The sequence below is a fragment of the Lontra canadensis genome, unplaced genomic scaffold (genome assembly GCF_010015895.1).
Source record: "Lontra canadensis isolate GAN:19392208 unplaced genomic scaffold, GSC_riverotter_1.0 scaffold7, whole genome shotgun sequence".
NCBI lineage: Eukaryota > Metazoa > Chordata > Mammalia > Carnivora > Mustelidae > Lontra > Lontra canadensis.
Genome location: NW_022631001.1, coordinates 34,258,336 through 34,275,104, shown reverse-complemented (window position 1 = coordinate 34,275,104; position 16,769 = coordinate 34,258,336).

Below are 16,769 nucleotides of genomic sequence, written 5' to 3'. Positions count from 1 at the left end.
ATGGTGACTGGGACATGGTAATGCTCTAAGGTCTTAGCTCTTAGTATCTTACCCCCTGGACAGTCAGCCCTGCAGCATGACAGCCTACAGCCTGGGCCCACAGCTCGGCCCCAGCCCCAACCTGTCCGTGCCCATGGGCCCAGCCACTCTGTGTAGGTAAGGGAGAAGATGGGCCTCTCCCTCCCCGCTGGAAGACAGGCACACTTGTTTGTAGAAGCTGTCAGTGACCTGGCCACATCCTCCTGGCTGGCCGCAAAGGTCATCTGCTAACAGTCACAGACCGACAGTGTCTTCTGTGTCTTCCTGCGTCCTTGCCTGAGGCCCTTCCCTGGTCATAGGCACATGCTCAGGCCCGTGCATTCCGGCCTCAGGAACAAGCCCCAGTCAATGAGGGATGGGCCTCCTCAGCCTTCAGGGTCACCAGTGTGAAGCCTAATCCCCCAGTGGTTCAAGGGGTCCCCCATGAGACTGAGCCCCAATGGCCCACTTTAATGTGCTCTATACTGGCGTTCCTCCCTCCCTGTCTCATCCCCTCACTGCCTCTGCGTGTGGCCCAGTCACCTCCCCCATGCCAGTCTCCAGGTCTGCTGCAGGAGAAGCTGCTCATGGCCACCCCATGCCTGTGACACTGGTGCCACTCAGACACCAGTGGTCCCCAATGCACATCCCTATGCCCTGTGGCACTGTCCTTTGCTGCAGATGCATTTCCCTCAGCCCATCCCCTGGGGCTCTGGCCCCCTCCCCTCCCTGCCAGGGAAGGGACCTGAAGTTCAGCATGTCTGCTTACCTCCAGCATGCCTGGACCATGCCTGGTGTCTAGGGGAAAGTCACAGGCCGGGAAGGTTCTAAAAATGATCATGATAACAAGTACTTCGTTATTTCTATGGTCAGGCATTGAGGTAGGTACTTTCTACTTCTTTTCTCATTGAACATTCATTATAATCTTATCAAATAGTGCTATTATGATCACCCCCATTTTACAGTTAGGAAAACTGAGGATCTTGAGACACCTGGTTGGCTTGGTTGGCTAAGCATCTGCCTTAAGCTCAGGTCATGAACCCGGGTCCCGAAATCGAGCCCCACATTGGGCTCCCTGCTCAGCGGGGAGTTCGCGTCTCCCTCTCCCTCTGCTTCTCCCCCCTGCTTGTGTTCATGCTCTCTCTCTCTCTGACAAATAAACAAATAAAATCTTGGAAGGAAGGAAGGGAGGGAGGGAGGGAGGAAAACACTGAGGCACAGAAAAGCCAAATCATTCTATAAGGACATATAACCAGTAAGAGACAGAGGTTGCATTTGAACCCAAGGAGGCTGACTGCAGAGCCTGACCTCGTAGCCTCTGCTGTACTATTCTGCCTCCCTTGGGGCTTCAGTAACCCTATGCTCCAAGCTTCCATTGACACCAGAGTGCCCCAGCCTGAGGCTCGGCTTGGACCAAAAGAGCAAATACAACTAACATCTGTAAGAACACAAAGCATGCTAGCGCTTTGCCCACGCACTCAAGCTCCTGGTACCCTACAAGTTGCGTTCCTTACCAGCATCATTTTATAGATGAAGTCAAGGCACGGAGGTGAACCAGCTTGCCCAAGGTCATACAGCCAAGAAGTGGCAGGAGCTAGAGTTTGACCTCTGGCCCCCTGCTGCCCATCTGTGGCCAGAGCCCCTGTGCCGCACTGCCTTCCAGCCGCCTGGCTGCTGTCCTGTGGTACCGGATCTACGGGACATGCCCGGGTCCCCAGGAGCCAGCCTCCCTGGACTTCACACGCCATCGGCACTGCACACACCGCCCCTGTTTCAATTCCCCGGTGAGCCTGACCTTCTGAACGTGACCACAGCAAGAGTGTGATTAATGAGCCAATTATTTCTGTGGAAGACATCGTGCAAAATAAATAGCCCATTTCCCTTCAATTTACTGTTTTAATAAATAAATAGCGCTCCATGCTCTGGTTTTGTTTATTGCTGCTCATACCTGAAAGTTTGTGATGAATCTTCGTGTTGTTCATTTCCAAAATTAATCAGATCTGCCCGATGACTTTGAAATATAGGACTGCATTTGTCCTTCGATGTTAACAGCAAGACAGGCAGGCAGGGCTTCAGGGAAAGGCAGGCCTGGGGGAAGGGCGAGCAGAGGGCAGGATGCTCAGAGCTCTGGACCTGTGTCCCCACACAGGAGAACCGCAGTCAGGGAGGCTGGCTGTAGCTTCCTGATTGAGGATTCAAGGAAAACCACCAGAGGCACAAGGGCATAGGAGGGGAAGAAAGTTCTCTTTCCTCTACTCTAACCTGGGGCAGACTGGGGGACACTGGATAAGAATAGTGTGTCCAAACCGCACTAAGTGGGCCAAACTCATAAAGGCCTTTACCTCCTTTCCGGGGGTGACAGTGGATTGGAGGATCATGTACTCAGGTGGCTCTCTTTTGTAGGTCCCTGGGTGTGGGCACAGAGCAAAAGGACAGAGAGCCAGGTGTCTCCTGCAGTGCACCCACCAGCTGAAGGGAAGTCTTAGGTAGGGTGAGAGACATGAGGGTTTAATGTGCTCAGAATTAAAAGCAGTTCAACAATGGGTTGCCTACATATCCATCTTGATATCTTATTAAGAATCACAGTAGTGCAGGAGGTAATATTAAGTACCCATTTTACAGATGAAGGTAAGGAGGAGGTTCGGTTGGATAAGATTGATAACTTGCCCAACATCTTAGAACTAGTAAGAAAAAGTAGACTGGGTATTTACCCCAAAGATACAGATATAGTGAAAAGAAGGGCCATCTGTACCCCAATGTTTATAGCAGCAATGGCCACGGTCGCCAAACTGTGGAAAGAACCAAGATGCCCTTCAACGGACGAATGGATAAGGAAGATGTGGTCCATATACACTATGGAGTATTATGCCTCCATCAGAAAGGATGAATACCCAACTTTTGTAGCAACATTGACGGGACTGGAAGAGATTATGCTGAGTGAAATAAGCCAAGCAGAGAGAGTCAATTATCATATGGTTTCACTTATTTGTGGAGCATAACAAATAGCATGGAGGACAAGGGGAGTTAGGAGAAGGGAGTTGAGGGAAATTAGAAGGGGAGGTGAACCATGAGAGACTGTGGACTCTGAAAAACAATCTGAGGGTTTTGAAGGGGCGGGGGGTGGGAGGTTGGGGAACCAGGTGGTGGGTATTGGAGAGGGTACTGATTGCATGGAGCACTGGGTGTGGTGCAAAAACAGTGAATACTGTTACACTGAAAATAAATTTAAAAATTTAAAAAAAAATTAAAAAAATTAGAAAAAGTGAAAATAATTCAGATTCCTATCTAGGTCTTCAGACCACAAGTCCAGTGTTGTTATTATTTCTCATGTAGATGTGTGTGTGTGTGTGTGTGTGTGTGTGTTCTGCCTGAGACAGAGAATGCCACAGAGAAGAGCTAGCAATTATAATTTGGGCTTTGTTGGGTGATTAGGAGTTTTCCGAGGAAAAGCCAGGAGAAAGAAATGGCAGCAAGAAAGGAGAGTTAGGTCTGACTTACAGTAATGGTGTGGGAAAGGGGAGGAGAGAAAAGAAGTGATCCAGCCTGGTAAATGACTGAATGTGAAGAATAAGAGAGAGAAAGGAGTAGAATGAAAACATGGTTATTGCCTTTCATCCATATCTCTTGGGAGTAAAGGGATCTGTCTCACATCTGCCCTCAGGTCTTCCCTTATCTTTCACCTCCCTGACCTCCAGGACACAGCCCACTCCCCAAAGCAAAGGTGGAAGAAGCAGGCTGATTTCCCATGACTCTCCATGCCTCCCCTGCCCAATACTGTCAGGGGGACCAGATGTCTCTGCCTGACTAGAACAAAGAGTAATCACCAATAGAGCAGCAGGCCATGATTTCCACTTACGCATGCTTTATGAGGCTTGCCTGTAGTCAAGGGGAAACACACCAGTGTTAAAGGTAGGCCTTTGAAGCTGCTGTAACCACTCTGGAAAACAGCATGGAGCTTCCTCAAAAAGTTGAAAATAGAGCTACTCTCCGACCCAGCAATTGCACTACTGGGTATTTACCATAAAGATACAAACATAGTGATCTGAAGGGGCACATGCACCCAAATGTTTATAGCAGCAATGTCCACAATAGCCAAACTATGGAAAGAACCTAGATGTCCATCAACAGATGAATGGATAAAGAAGATGTGGTATATATATACAATGGAATACTATGCAGCCATCAAAAGAAATGAAATCTTGCCTTTTGCGACGACGTGGATGGAACTAGAGGGTATTATGCTTAGCGAAATAAGTCATTCGGAGAAAGACAACTATCATATGATCTCCGTGATATGAGGAAGTGGAGATGCAACATGGGGCGTTTGGGGGGTAGGAAAAGAATAAATGAAACAAGATGGGATTGGGAGGGAGACAAACCATAAGAGACTCTTAGTCTCACAAAACAAGCTGAGGGTTGTGGGGTGGGGTTGGATAGGATGGCTGGGTTATGGACATTGGGGAAGGTATGTGCTATGGTGAGTGCTGTGAAGTGTGTAAACCTGGCGATTCACAGACCTGTATCCCTGGGGCTAATAATACATTTTATGTTAATAAAAAATAAAAATAAAATAATAATAAAAAGCTAGGCCTTTGTAGACTCTTCCTCTGTGGACAAGGTTCAGCTCAGAGCCTTTGCTCTAGGCTTCATGTCTGCATCCTGGGAGGATATCCCCTTCTTTAGTCTGTGCAAAGAGACATGGCATGGAGTCCCCATCCAGAATGTCTAGCATTTAAAAGATGACCACCCTCTCCTTCCCTGAAGCCCCCTCACCGGTCTCCCTCCCTAACCCCCCACACTAATGTTTCTCGGAATGTGATCTAACCCCATGCCTACCTCTACCCCAAATTGAATTACTAGGGTGTTTGTAAAATGCAGATTTGAGACCTCCTTGCTACCGATCTCTCTGATCAAGATCACTGAGCTTGTGCTTACCAGTCCTTTGGGATTCAGCTTAAAATCCATCTCCTCTGAAAGTGGTCTCCAGCCTCCAGGACCAAGCTAGTGTCCCTCTGTCCTGCACTGTGATTGGCCGCCTGTTTGTCTACAGGCTGTGCCCGACTGTGGGCTCTGCGACAGCAGCGACCTTGCTTCCTCCATCAGTGTTCCCAGTATCAGATCAAAGGAGGAAAGGAAGGGAGGGAGAAAAGGAAAGAATGGAGAGAATGTGTTTGGCTGTCGCCTTTTAAGTGGGTGAAGATTTAGACCAATTCTGCCTATCATAGGCTCAGCATCCAAGTTTCAAGATGACCCTGAGCTGCAGCCTTGACTCCTAGACATGGAACCAATTCGGTGTAAAGTAGACCACCCACCTCACACTCTTGGTGAACAAACCATTCCCACTGGGGCTGCAGCCCGGCTAGGCCTGGGCCTGGACACCCCCTCCCCCATTGGCCTCGACAGGACTCTTCTGCTTGGAACACTGCTCTGGCTATAGGACATACCTCTCTGAGACTCCACGCACATGGAGACCCATCCTTAAGACCTTGGGACTCCCAGCCCAGCCTTGTAAATAAAAGACCAATACCTGCCTTGCCGGTGTGAGTGTGTATACATGCCCCTTCGTGGGTAAGTGTGCATACAAGGGCAGACAGGACATTTGTCTGTGGGTGTAGGGTGGTTTGCTTGCTCGTGCATGTGTACCCATGTGCAGAAGTGTGCTATCCGTGCCCATAAGTGGTGCTAGGAATACGTTGTGGAATGAGACTGTATGTCTATAAGGACCTACATAATTTGTCTACGTGTATGTGATGTCATGTTTAGTGTATATGTACATATGTACACCTTAGTTCTTGGGACATTGGTGTGACAGGACCTGTTTTTATTCCCATTTGTATTTTATTCCCATTGAAGGTTTCCACAGAACTCTTGAAGTCATCCATCTACCTGTACTGTCCCTCCTTCTGGGCTAGGAGTACCTTGAGGGTAACAACATTCTTTGATTTGGTTGTATCCTTAGTTCCTAGTACAGTCCTGGCATCAAACCATGTATTCATTCATTCATCCATTCAACACACGTGGATCAGTCATCTGCTGGGTGCTGAATGCTGGGGACCCAACGGGAAATCAAAAGAGACACAGTCACTGCCCTCATAGGCCTTACAATCTGGTGGAAAAGACAAATATTAATCAAGTAATTAAACAAATAATGTAAAATTGCAACTATAGCAAGCGCTAGGAAGGAGACACACAGAATTCTGATGGAAGATGAAAGGCAGATTAAGCCAGTCCCGGAAATACGAGACAGATGCTGAAGACGTGCCATTTGAGATGTTGTGTACCTTGTGAAGGATTTACTGGAGGGTAGAGGAATGGCCTTCCACTCTAGGAGAGCAGCCCATGCAGAGGCAGGTGGGAGGACCTGTAAGGAAGCTCATGCAGGGGGAGCTGAAAGAGCGAAAGGGTAGCTGATAAGGGTGGAACAGGGGTTGGTACCCTTTCATGCAGGGCATGTGTGAGCTTGGTTAAAGATGGCGCCTGGAAACTCAGAGTTTGGAAGCTGCTGAAGAGTTGGAGCAGGTGACATGATCAGAGTTGTGTTGGGCCACCAAGTGGAGTTGATTGGCAGAAGGAAAGCCCTTCCTTAGGGAGATCAAGTAGGAGGTGGTGATGGTAGCTTGGACTAGGGTAATGGCCATAAAGACATGGGAAAGAATCAATTCCAGAGACACAGAGCTGGTAAAGTAGACAGACCACAGCAATGGCATGAATATGGAGTGTGAGGAAGAAACAAGAGTTGAGGGTGGAAAGATTCACTGGGATAGAGAACACTTCAGGGCAACCAGTTTTAGAAGTAAGATCCTGAACTCAGCCTCAAACCTATTAGTTTGAGAGCCCGTTGAGCTTTCCAGAAGGAGATTTCAAAAGACTCTGACAATCTGACAATAGGATATGTGGGTGTGGAGCATGCACTCGGCAGGGGATTAATAACGTGTCCTAAATTGATGTTCCCAGCTTCTCTCTCCCCTACCATATCTTTTCATCAAGAGGTAATGATCGTTCTTAGAAAATTTAGAAATAGACATGACTCACCTTGGATAGACGCTTTGGAATGAGAAGGCTCTATAAACCCAGGCCATTACCAACTGCCAGGTATACAGAATTTTACAGCTCACGCGGGGCTCTAACTCATTTGAGTTTCACCATAACCTGGGATTATTACTTCCATTTGAGGTTACATGGTTTGTCCTGAGAAATCATGAATTGGATCAAGTGTAAACTACTCTCTCATTATCGTCTGTCTTCTGAAGGAATTGGAACAGCAAAAATCTTCCTTATGTGACATGTGAATTCAATCCACCCAACATTTATCTTTGAGCACAAACTGGAAAGGCAAGAAAGGTGCTACAATGACACATAAGGAAAAGTCCTTGCCCGTGAGGACACCATAGTCCAGGGAACAAGAGTCCAGTTGATTAGAGTATACGAGACAGTGTGGAGAGTGCTATAAACCTCCTTTCAAGTAAAGTTTCTCTGATTATAAAAAATAGCAAATGCCTGGTACTATGGAACATAAAAAGGAGAAGAGAAAATATCCAAGATCCATGCAGAGATAACCACGTCGCTATTTTGTTTCATTTCGGTATGTGCTCGTATTGGACTTATCAGTGACATGTCAATAATTTGCCTCCCATGTATAAGCCGGCTTTCCTTAAAGTTTCTGTAATTTGTAATCAAAAGAATCTCAACTAACGAGGTTATTTTGATTGAATCAAAGTATACAAAACGCTTAACACAGTATCTGGAACACAGCAAATACACAGACCCTGGCTTACAACGGATTCTTCAAACTTTATGATGGGGCAAAAGCCAAGTCTGGTCAGTAGAAACCGTACTTAGAATTTGGAATTTTGATCTTTTCCTGAACTAGTGATATGCAGTATGACCGTCTCCTGTGATACTGGATGGTGGCAGCCAGCCATGGCTCCCAGTTGTCCACACAATCGCTAGAGGGAGCAGCCAACACAGCCATGGCCATCCTGTAGCCACACAGCCATTCTTGTTTTCATGGTACAGTATTCAGAAAGCTGCGTGAGCTGTTCAACACCTGATTATAAAACAAGCTTTGTGTATAATGATTTGGCCTAATGGTTGGCTAGTGCCGGTATCCTGAGCACATTGAAGGGAGGCTGGTCTAAGCTATGATGCTTGGTAAGTTAGGTGCCGTAAATCCTTGTTCATCATACAGTGGGTTTCTGAGAACATAACCCCAGACCTCAAGTTGAAGAAGACCACAAGCAGTTACCCAAGGTACTCAATAACCATTAGTGGGGCCAGGCACACAGAAGGCCGCTTACCTGAAACTCTGAAGAACTTCCTGGAAAAAGCAACTCCTAAGGGAACAGGAAGCCACGCCCATAAAATTCAGTAAGAAAGGCTTAGTCAGCAGGACAAGTGACAATTCAGAGGGCAGCCCAGGGTTTGCCCATTGGAACGGTCTCCCGGTCCTGCCCCACCATTGCGCCAGGTGCGTGCTCTGTGGATGGCGGGGTGGGAGGGAACAGGGAAGGCTGGAAGGAAAGCATGAAGCTCTGCCTGCACCTGTGCGCTCTCTGTAGGTGGCCACTAACCACGGCTCAGCCCAGAACCAGGCAGAGGTGGTCCCTCCAGCCAGAGTGCAGGAACCTTTGTTATTTTGAGTCACCCCATGCCAAAAGGTCAGTTAGGGCTGCTTTGCTCTGAGGGGCCCAACAGCTCAAATACCCAAGTTTAGTCTCTCTCTCTCTTTTTAAGATTTTATTGATTTTTTTTGACAGAGAGAGACAGAGAGAGGGAACACAAGCAGGGGGAGTGGGAGAGAGAGAAGCAAGCTTTCCGCTGAGCAGAGAGCCCAATGTAGGGCTTGATCCCAGGACTCTGGGATCATGATTTGAGCCGAAGGCAGACACTTAACTGACTGAGCCACCCAGGTGTCCCCCAAGGTCAGTCTCTTTAAAACATTGTTTCTAAGCATTCAATATAGGCAGGCTCTAGGGGAGAAAATTAAACAGAGGTTATGCCTCAGGAATTAATCATCTAAAGAAAACAAGTATATATGTAGGTATTTATTTATTACTCATCAAACTACACCAACAGCATCTGTGGCTTGCTCATATAAAGCTAATGGGTCTTCATAAAATTTTCACCATAATTTTGAGCTCATATGCCCCATCTGTTATGCTTCTGAGTTAACCAGTATTTCTGTGACATGCTGAGAATTGCCATTTGAGAAAGAACTAAACATATTTGAGCTGACACTTTTATAATTTTTTATCTTCCATGCTGGTCTACATGGGAGCAAAGACTGTAACGAAGCCAGCTTAAATGTTAGAAGACTTTGTTGGAAATGTTCTTATGGACTCCTTCTCTCCCCACTGAGCGAGGGCTTGCCTAGTCCGTCCCTGAGACCTGGTCCCAGCTCTTCTTGGAGGAGGCGAAGGAAAGAGACGTGAGCTCTGGCTTCTCTGAAATCAGCTTCTACCTGTTCTCCTCAATTCTCTACTGAACCACCAGCAAGAGCGTTCAGGTCTCAGCCCTTGTTGATTTTCTCAGCTCCAAATGTTGCTCTGATATAAAGAAGTCCTCCCTCTATGAAAACCCAAACTTCATCTCTTAATTCCCTTAATTTCATGAATAAATTCCTTATTTCAACCCTGAGTCTGAACTGTTGCTTCTCACACCACTGACAGCTCTGAGTGTAACTAAATTTGCTGGCATTCCCTTTTCAGAGGGATAACAGTGTGTGCAGGAGTTGAGAGCATGGATGAAAGAAATTATAAGAGAAACTGTCCATACAACGAGATGCTGATACCTTTGAGGCTCTGTTGTTAGTCGCATACGTATTAAGGATTGTCATATCTTCTTAGAGAATTGACATCTTTATTATTGATGTATTATGTATTATTATTATGATGTATTACCATGTATTTGTCCCTGGTAACCTTCCTTGCTCTGAAGTCCGCTCCATCTGAAATTAATACAGCTACTCCTGCTTTTGGTTAATGTTTGCCTGGTCTCTTTCTCTATCCATTTACTTGTAATCCACAGGTCTTTCTAGCTAAACCATCCCTGCACATCTGTCTGTGCACATCTCCTCTTGCGATCTCATGAAGCCTGACTCAATCAGGTTCCCCAGCCCTGCAGGTGCCTTGCCTCAAACAGATATCCAAGGTCCCTGGGAGGTCGGCCTGGGTTTCAGAGCATCCCAGAGTCTCTGCCTTCTGCCGGTCCTCGTGTAGTGTGGCTTGAGGAACCTTGGAGGCAGCTGTCCTTGGTGCTAGGTAAGACCCTGGAGTTCTGGACTCTTTCCATCCGCCCCCTCGGCACCCCAGCTGCCTCAGGCTCCACCTGCTGTCCCCCTGGCACAGGGTCACATGAGAGGACATTACTAGCAGGTGCAGACAGGGCCTGCCAAGTGCACAGCCAGCTCCGCTCGGGGAAGACCCTGCCAGACTGGGGGTTTCTCATCTATCATCATGGCGGGACTGCTGGGACTTTTTCAAACTGCAGCTCCTCCAAATGAAGAGATGGCCGTTTAGCTGCGACACACAAACCCAACTTGCGAACCCAAATGACATGGCTCCAGTCTCACTGGCAGGAATTATGGCACTTGAATCAGGCACAATCTGCAGAATAAGTGAAATTGTCGACACAGAGAAATGTGTTTGAAAACACGATGTGATCTATGGTTGAAGCCTATGGATTCCGCAGCCACCTCAGAAATATTCCACTTCCAGAGCAATTCCTTCACTAACTAGCTGTCTCTCGAATGGACCATATGTCTTTTTCACTGCTCTGTCAGCCCTGCCTCCACTGGTAGCAGTCTGCCTCTGCTGGGCCCGAGGACTCCCCGTCTGAAGGCCCAAACATGCCCGGGCCCCAGGGCTGTGATTCACAGAAGCCCTCGAGGTCTCCTGCATGTGACACACACTCCCACTCTGGTGATCTTGGGTGGGTATTACCTTGTGGACAATGCTGTGCCCTGCGACACACCAGCTCCCTGTCCTGTGGACTTCTGGGCACTGGCACCCCTTGCCTGGATGTCCCATCATGGGGCTACACTGGGATTCATTCGTTCGTTGATTCACTTATCCATTTATTCAATAAATAATTACAGAACATCTGCTAATGCCACCTACTTTCCTGTGCCCTAGAGACATGGTGGGAAACAACGGGACCTAACTCCTCCTTGTAGATGTGCTGGCGTAGGACAGCCACAAGGCAAGCCTGTGGTTGTCCTAGCTCCTTCCTGTGCAGATGGGGGTAAGGAAGCAAAGACCTGTGGGTGTGACAGCCTTCAGCCACAGTGGAAGGGAGCCACTGCCACCAGGAAGTCAATCTGAAGCTGGATCTCCTGGCACATGTGCCCGCAGCCACCTGTATGTCCCTGGAGCAAGACTGATCTCACTATAGGGCGCCCCTGTGGAATATTCAGGCTGCTCCTGCCTCCCGCTGATGGTCTTGGGGGGTGGGATGGTGTCCATATCACGTAGTCTGTCTACACCTCAGACACGGGCCACACTACCATTCTCTCCAGTGGGGGATGATGATGGCACTCTCTGTCACCCTTTGCTTGTGGTCTCTCCCCTGGTTGGGCACCCTTGTTTCACCCACCTCAGGCCATAGAAAGATGTCGCTACTTGCACCCTGGTCTGGGTCTAGCTTACCAGGCTCCCACAACTAATTTTCTGAGTACAGATCTGGGAGACCTTTGTGTGACTGGACCAAACAGCTCAGCTAGGCCAGCTCATGATCCCCAGGCTGTCTGCACCCGGGCCCTTCCAGGGCTGGGCTCCTCCACTTAGTTCCCTGCTACCCACCCCCTTGGTCACTTCCACAGTCTTGGCAGCATCTGTCCAGAGGTGCTTCTGGGCCTTCTGGGCCTGAAGCCCCTGGAAGAGACACCACTATGGTGCCAGGCCCAGGAAGCTGGTCCAGAATCAGGGGAGGCTGGCCCACGCCCAAGGAGGCAACTCTCCGCAGGGTGCCCAATATTTACAGTAATGCCATCCAGTTTTTAAAAGACAGAGGATGAAACTGTTTGTAACACATTTGGAGTGTGCTAGCAGCATGGCAAAACCATAAAAAGTCATGCAGGGGGAAAAAAAAAAGTCATGCAGGATTGAGGCGAAAGGTTATGTGGGAGCCAACACTGATTCTTGTAACAATGGACTCTGGAGAAGGCATTTTATAAGCAAGATGCTTAATAACAAAAATGGTAGCTAGGGGCGCCTAGGTGGCTCAGTAGCTTAAGCGTCCAACTCTTGATTTCAGCTCAAGTCAGGATCTCAGGTTTGTGAGATCGAGCCCCACATAGTGCTCCATGCTCAGCAGGGAGTCGGCTTGAGATTCTCTCCCTCTCTCTCTCTCTGCCCATCCCCCATCCCCACCCCCACCCCATGCTCTGTCTTTAAAATAAAAAAATAAATCTTTAAAAAAAAATGGTAGTTCTTGCCAGGCACCTAACTCCTCATTTACATATAGTAGCTCACTGAAGTCTCAACAAACCTACAATGTTAGTACTGTTACTGTTATGCCTAATTTTCCTGAAGAGAAGACTGAGGCAGACATGATCAACAGAAAGAACTTAATTCTCACCAGAATTGCCATTATTTAGAGCAAGAGCAGCACCTAGAAAACAGAAATATCAGAATTCCACAACAAAACTAGAATGGCTGTGGTCCCCAGGTGCCAGCCGGGTGTCAGATGAAGATGTCCAGGAGAATTTGGGAATGAGGCGGGAGCGTTGCTAAAATGGATCTGCTTCCCGCCGTATGGTGTTCCCTCCCTGCCCCTCAGAGGCTCTGCAGCCCACCTCAGCAGCATGTTCAACCTCGGCTGCACATTGAGAATCACCGGGGTGGGGTGCGGGGTGTGTGGGATTTTCAAAATGATGATGCCCAGACAAACAGAATCAGAATCTCTGGGGGGAGGACACAGGCGTCAGCGTTTGTTAAACCCCCTCTGCTTTGAGGCAATGCTTGATGTCTTCCGTGGAAAGATTTATGGCATGAAGAGAAGGTGAATGCAGCCGCTGAAACCCTGAACAGCAAATGTGAGGAGCTAATCACAGGTCACCTCTCGAGGAGTGCGAGCCCCTGGGGAAGGAAGGCACAGACAACACACCAGTAAGGAGTGTGTGGCGGCAACGGGGTCGCAGAACACCTGACCCCCGGCTTCTCGGGCACGATGGAATTTAAGCAAGGCTTGACGACCTCAAACGCAAGGAGTTTGAGCCACAGAGAGGAGAAGCAATTACAAAGACCACAGATGCTGCTGACGAGGGAAATGCTTCTGTGGGCAGAACAAAAACTTTTTGAACAAAGCACAGCGACTGGGCAGGCAGCTCATTGGTGCCTGGTATGAACTGTGCTTCTTCTCAGTGCTGCTTCGTCCCATGGAACAGCCCCTTAGCTGCAGTGCCCGTGCACAACGTCTGATGTCAGAGCAGAAAATAGAACGCTCGGAAGCAGAACATCCTGGGCTTGAAAGCTTTCTCAACACACACTAGCTCAAACTACCCCCTCTGAGACTTTGCTTTTTTATCTTTAAAAAGGGATCATCAATTCATTTAACAATCATCTTCTGAGCATCTGCTATATTCTAAGCATTACTTTAGATGCAAAGGATAGAGGAGAAAACCATGCAGACAAAAACCCTTATTTTCTTGGAGTTTAGATGTTCTTTGAGGGAAACAGACAATAACAAATAAGTAAATATAGAGCCTGCCAGAATGTGGTAAGTGCTAGGAGGTCATACAAAGCAGGGGAAGGCGATAAGGACTCTGGGGGATAAGGAATGCAATCTTACAGAATGAGCTTCTCCCTGAGAAGACGACATCTGCACAACAATCTGCACGAGAAAAGGGAGCAAGTGAGGTGGAAATCTGGGAGAGAAGTGTTTGAAGCAGAGGGAACCACAAGTGCAAAGGCCCTGAGACAGGAATGTGCCTGGTGCGCTCTGCTTAAGAATGACATTATCTACCATCCAGAGGAGTATGTGTGAGCGCGCGCGCGCGTGTGTGTAAATATGTACATATAATTCAGGGGAAACTACAGAAATAACTTGGGAATTCCCCAACAGAGCTGAATAATTTGAGAACCGTCCTTCCCAAAGAAGAGGCTGTCACCTCTTCCAAATGGCAAAAACGAGCTCTTTGTAGCTCAGTTGGTGGCCTGTATGAGTAATTTAGGCCCAGACAAGAGCCAAAGGCCCCACATGTGAATAAAAGGGGTTAACTGTTTGGTAAAATGATGAGATCAAAACTTCCAACCAGGAACAATGTCCTTTTCTCTGATGAGTCTGTGCTAGGGTTGCCTCTGAGGAAAGAGTACAACTCCTATGGAGAGGTGTACTTGTTTCTCAGATGAGCATGTGAGGAAAGCAACCACAGCCCCTTGTGGGGGCCGGTGGGGAATGGAAGGAGATCCTGACACCATCCCACAGGCATCCTGACCCCTTCCTCCCGGGGATAGCAGAGTCACCATGATCAGCGGAAAGCAGCCTAAAGGGCTCTGGTTTATCAAACCTGAACGATTTGAGGAGCAGAACCTCATCTTCTTGTGAGGAATGAAGGATAAAGGAAAACCCAATGGCTCGGATAGGGCACCCGGGGAAACCACGACAGAGATCAGAAGCTGTGCAGGCTGTTTCTCTGAGGTTCTTCCCTTGTGTGTGTAGGGATGGGCACAGTAATTTACAAACCCCCTCCCCTCACAGGACGTGCTCTTCAGAAATGTACCAGGCGCTTCAGTGAAATCTCCCCATGCCTCCATCATGATCCAGCCTGGCAAACCTGGCAAGCCACAGGGTCCCAGGGAGGAGACAGAATTGCTCCCCAAACATCTTGGGACCACTTGGGGGCAAGAGGGCCAGAAGGGCGCTATTCCCTGCTTTGTTAGTATTAGTGAGCTAAGCTCCAGTAACAAGCAATCCCAGATCTCAGGGGTTTAACACGGCCTGACATGTGGCAGGTGCCTCTCCTGGGGGCCTCCACCTCCAAGCAGCGTCAAGGATTGAGTTCTTCTCAAGTGGACTCCATCCCACTGGAGAACTCTGTTTCCAGCTAGGTGGAGGGGAGAAAAGAGGAAGTACGGGCAAAGGTGCGTACGTAGAATTTAAAGCCAGGACTGAGAGTGATATGTATCTGCCTATATCCCGTAAGTTACAACTCAGTCTGAGGCTACATAACAGCGGCAATGGAAACTATGAAATCGAACATTCCTATGTCCTCAGGCTACCAGGGTCTCTACCATACCCCATTTGTGACTACTCGGTGAAACACTGCTAGTTAAAACCAGAGGAAGAGAGACCTGTAGTCAACATGGGCAGAAAAAAATCCTAGTTAGTTACCACTGCTCCAATATGCATGATGTAGTCATGAATTCCAGGCTCAAAGTCATGGCAAAGACACAGGTAGCACACCCGAGGTCTATCCTGATTTTATTTTGTCTACAGTTTCAAAGCCTGTGTGGGAGCTTTGGCTCAAGTGCTGATGTACGATCATCGGAAAATAACCTTCCGACCTGATATTCCATTAGCTCTGGTCCGGAAAGCAATGTAGCCCAACTGTGTTTGCAGCAAAAGGAGGTATATCATAGAGCAGAAAGGTAACATTCAATTTATTCCACATTTATGGCAGTAAATAGTCCACACCCTCAAAAAGTCAAGAATGTAGGTAGGTCTTTTTTTATATTAAAGCCATATACCTCTGTCTGATTCCTGCCTAGCCCAATCTAGCTCATCTTCACTATTGAAACTGACACCTTCGACACTTGGTGAGAGCCTCTTGTCCTAGAGAGACCCTGCTCTGGGAACTAGCTTCCCCCATCCTACCCATGCCAAGAAATCCTCCAGTCTGAGCCCACTGTGGCCACCAGATTCTGGCTATAAATAATAGAAGAAATTTCATCATGCTTGATCATGGTGACATCTCCAAGAGCTCTTGGGCTGTACACACTGTCTTAGGACCATCTCTCGGTGGCTTCTATCTCTGATGGGTCAATATTTCATCTTATGGGGCACTAACTCCCTCACACTTTGGTGTCCCCTTATGGGATACAGAGTGGGGTTTTATACTAGCATTGATAGAGAAGTCGCAGCATAGGAGGCAAGTGACATATGCACGTATCTGAGGTGAGAAACCACAAGGATGTACCTGTGGAAAATTGGCCAAAGCCCACACAGAACTGGCCATTGTAATAGCAGGTGCCACAGGAGAAAGTCCATGCTTAGAAGTGCTGCATAGGGTTTTGGTCCGACTCAATCAGTGGTATCTATTGTTATTATCATTATAAGCTAGCTGGGCACAGGCACCAATCCTTAAACATGGATCTGGTGCTCTGTAATTTGACCTTGGGCCAGATACAAGCTGTCTCTTGGAGACATGGGCTGACTCACACCCCAACTCTCATTGGAAGCTCAGGGAGCACGGGAATTCTATGGGGCTGGAGCTCTTGATTATTGCCGTACTGAATCCCCTCCAGAGACCAAAGGAGATTTCCAGGAAGATGAGCTCTGCTCTGCTACTCTGACAAGCTGTGTCAGGCTTCCAGGAACTGTTATTTGTGTACCTCAGTCTGAAGCAGCATGGTTAAGAAATGCAATTAGCTGCTAAAAGCATGGATCACGAGTGAGATGGTCCGATCCCTGGGAGGCCATCCATCAAGAAGTGGACAAAGGCATCCTTAGCCCATAGCGCTCATGGCTCTATGTCTTGGTAGGGTTGGCTCACTTGCCCCCATTGTGGGCACAGCACGAAAATTTAACTCTAA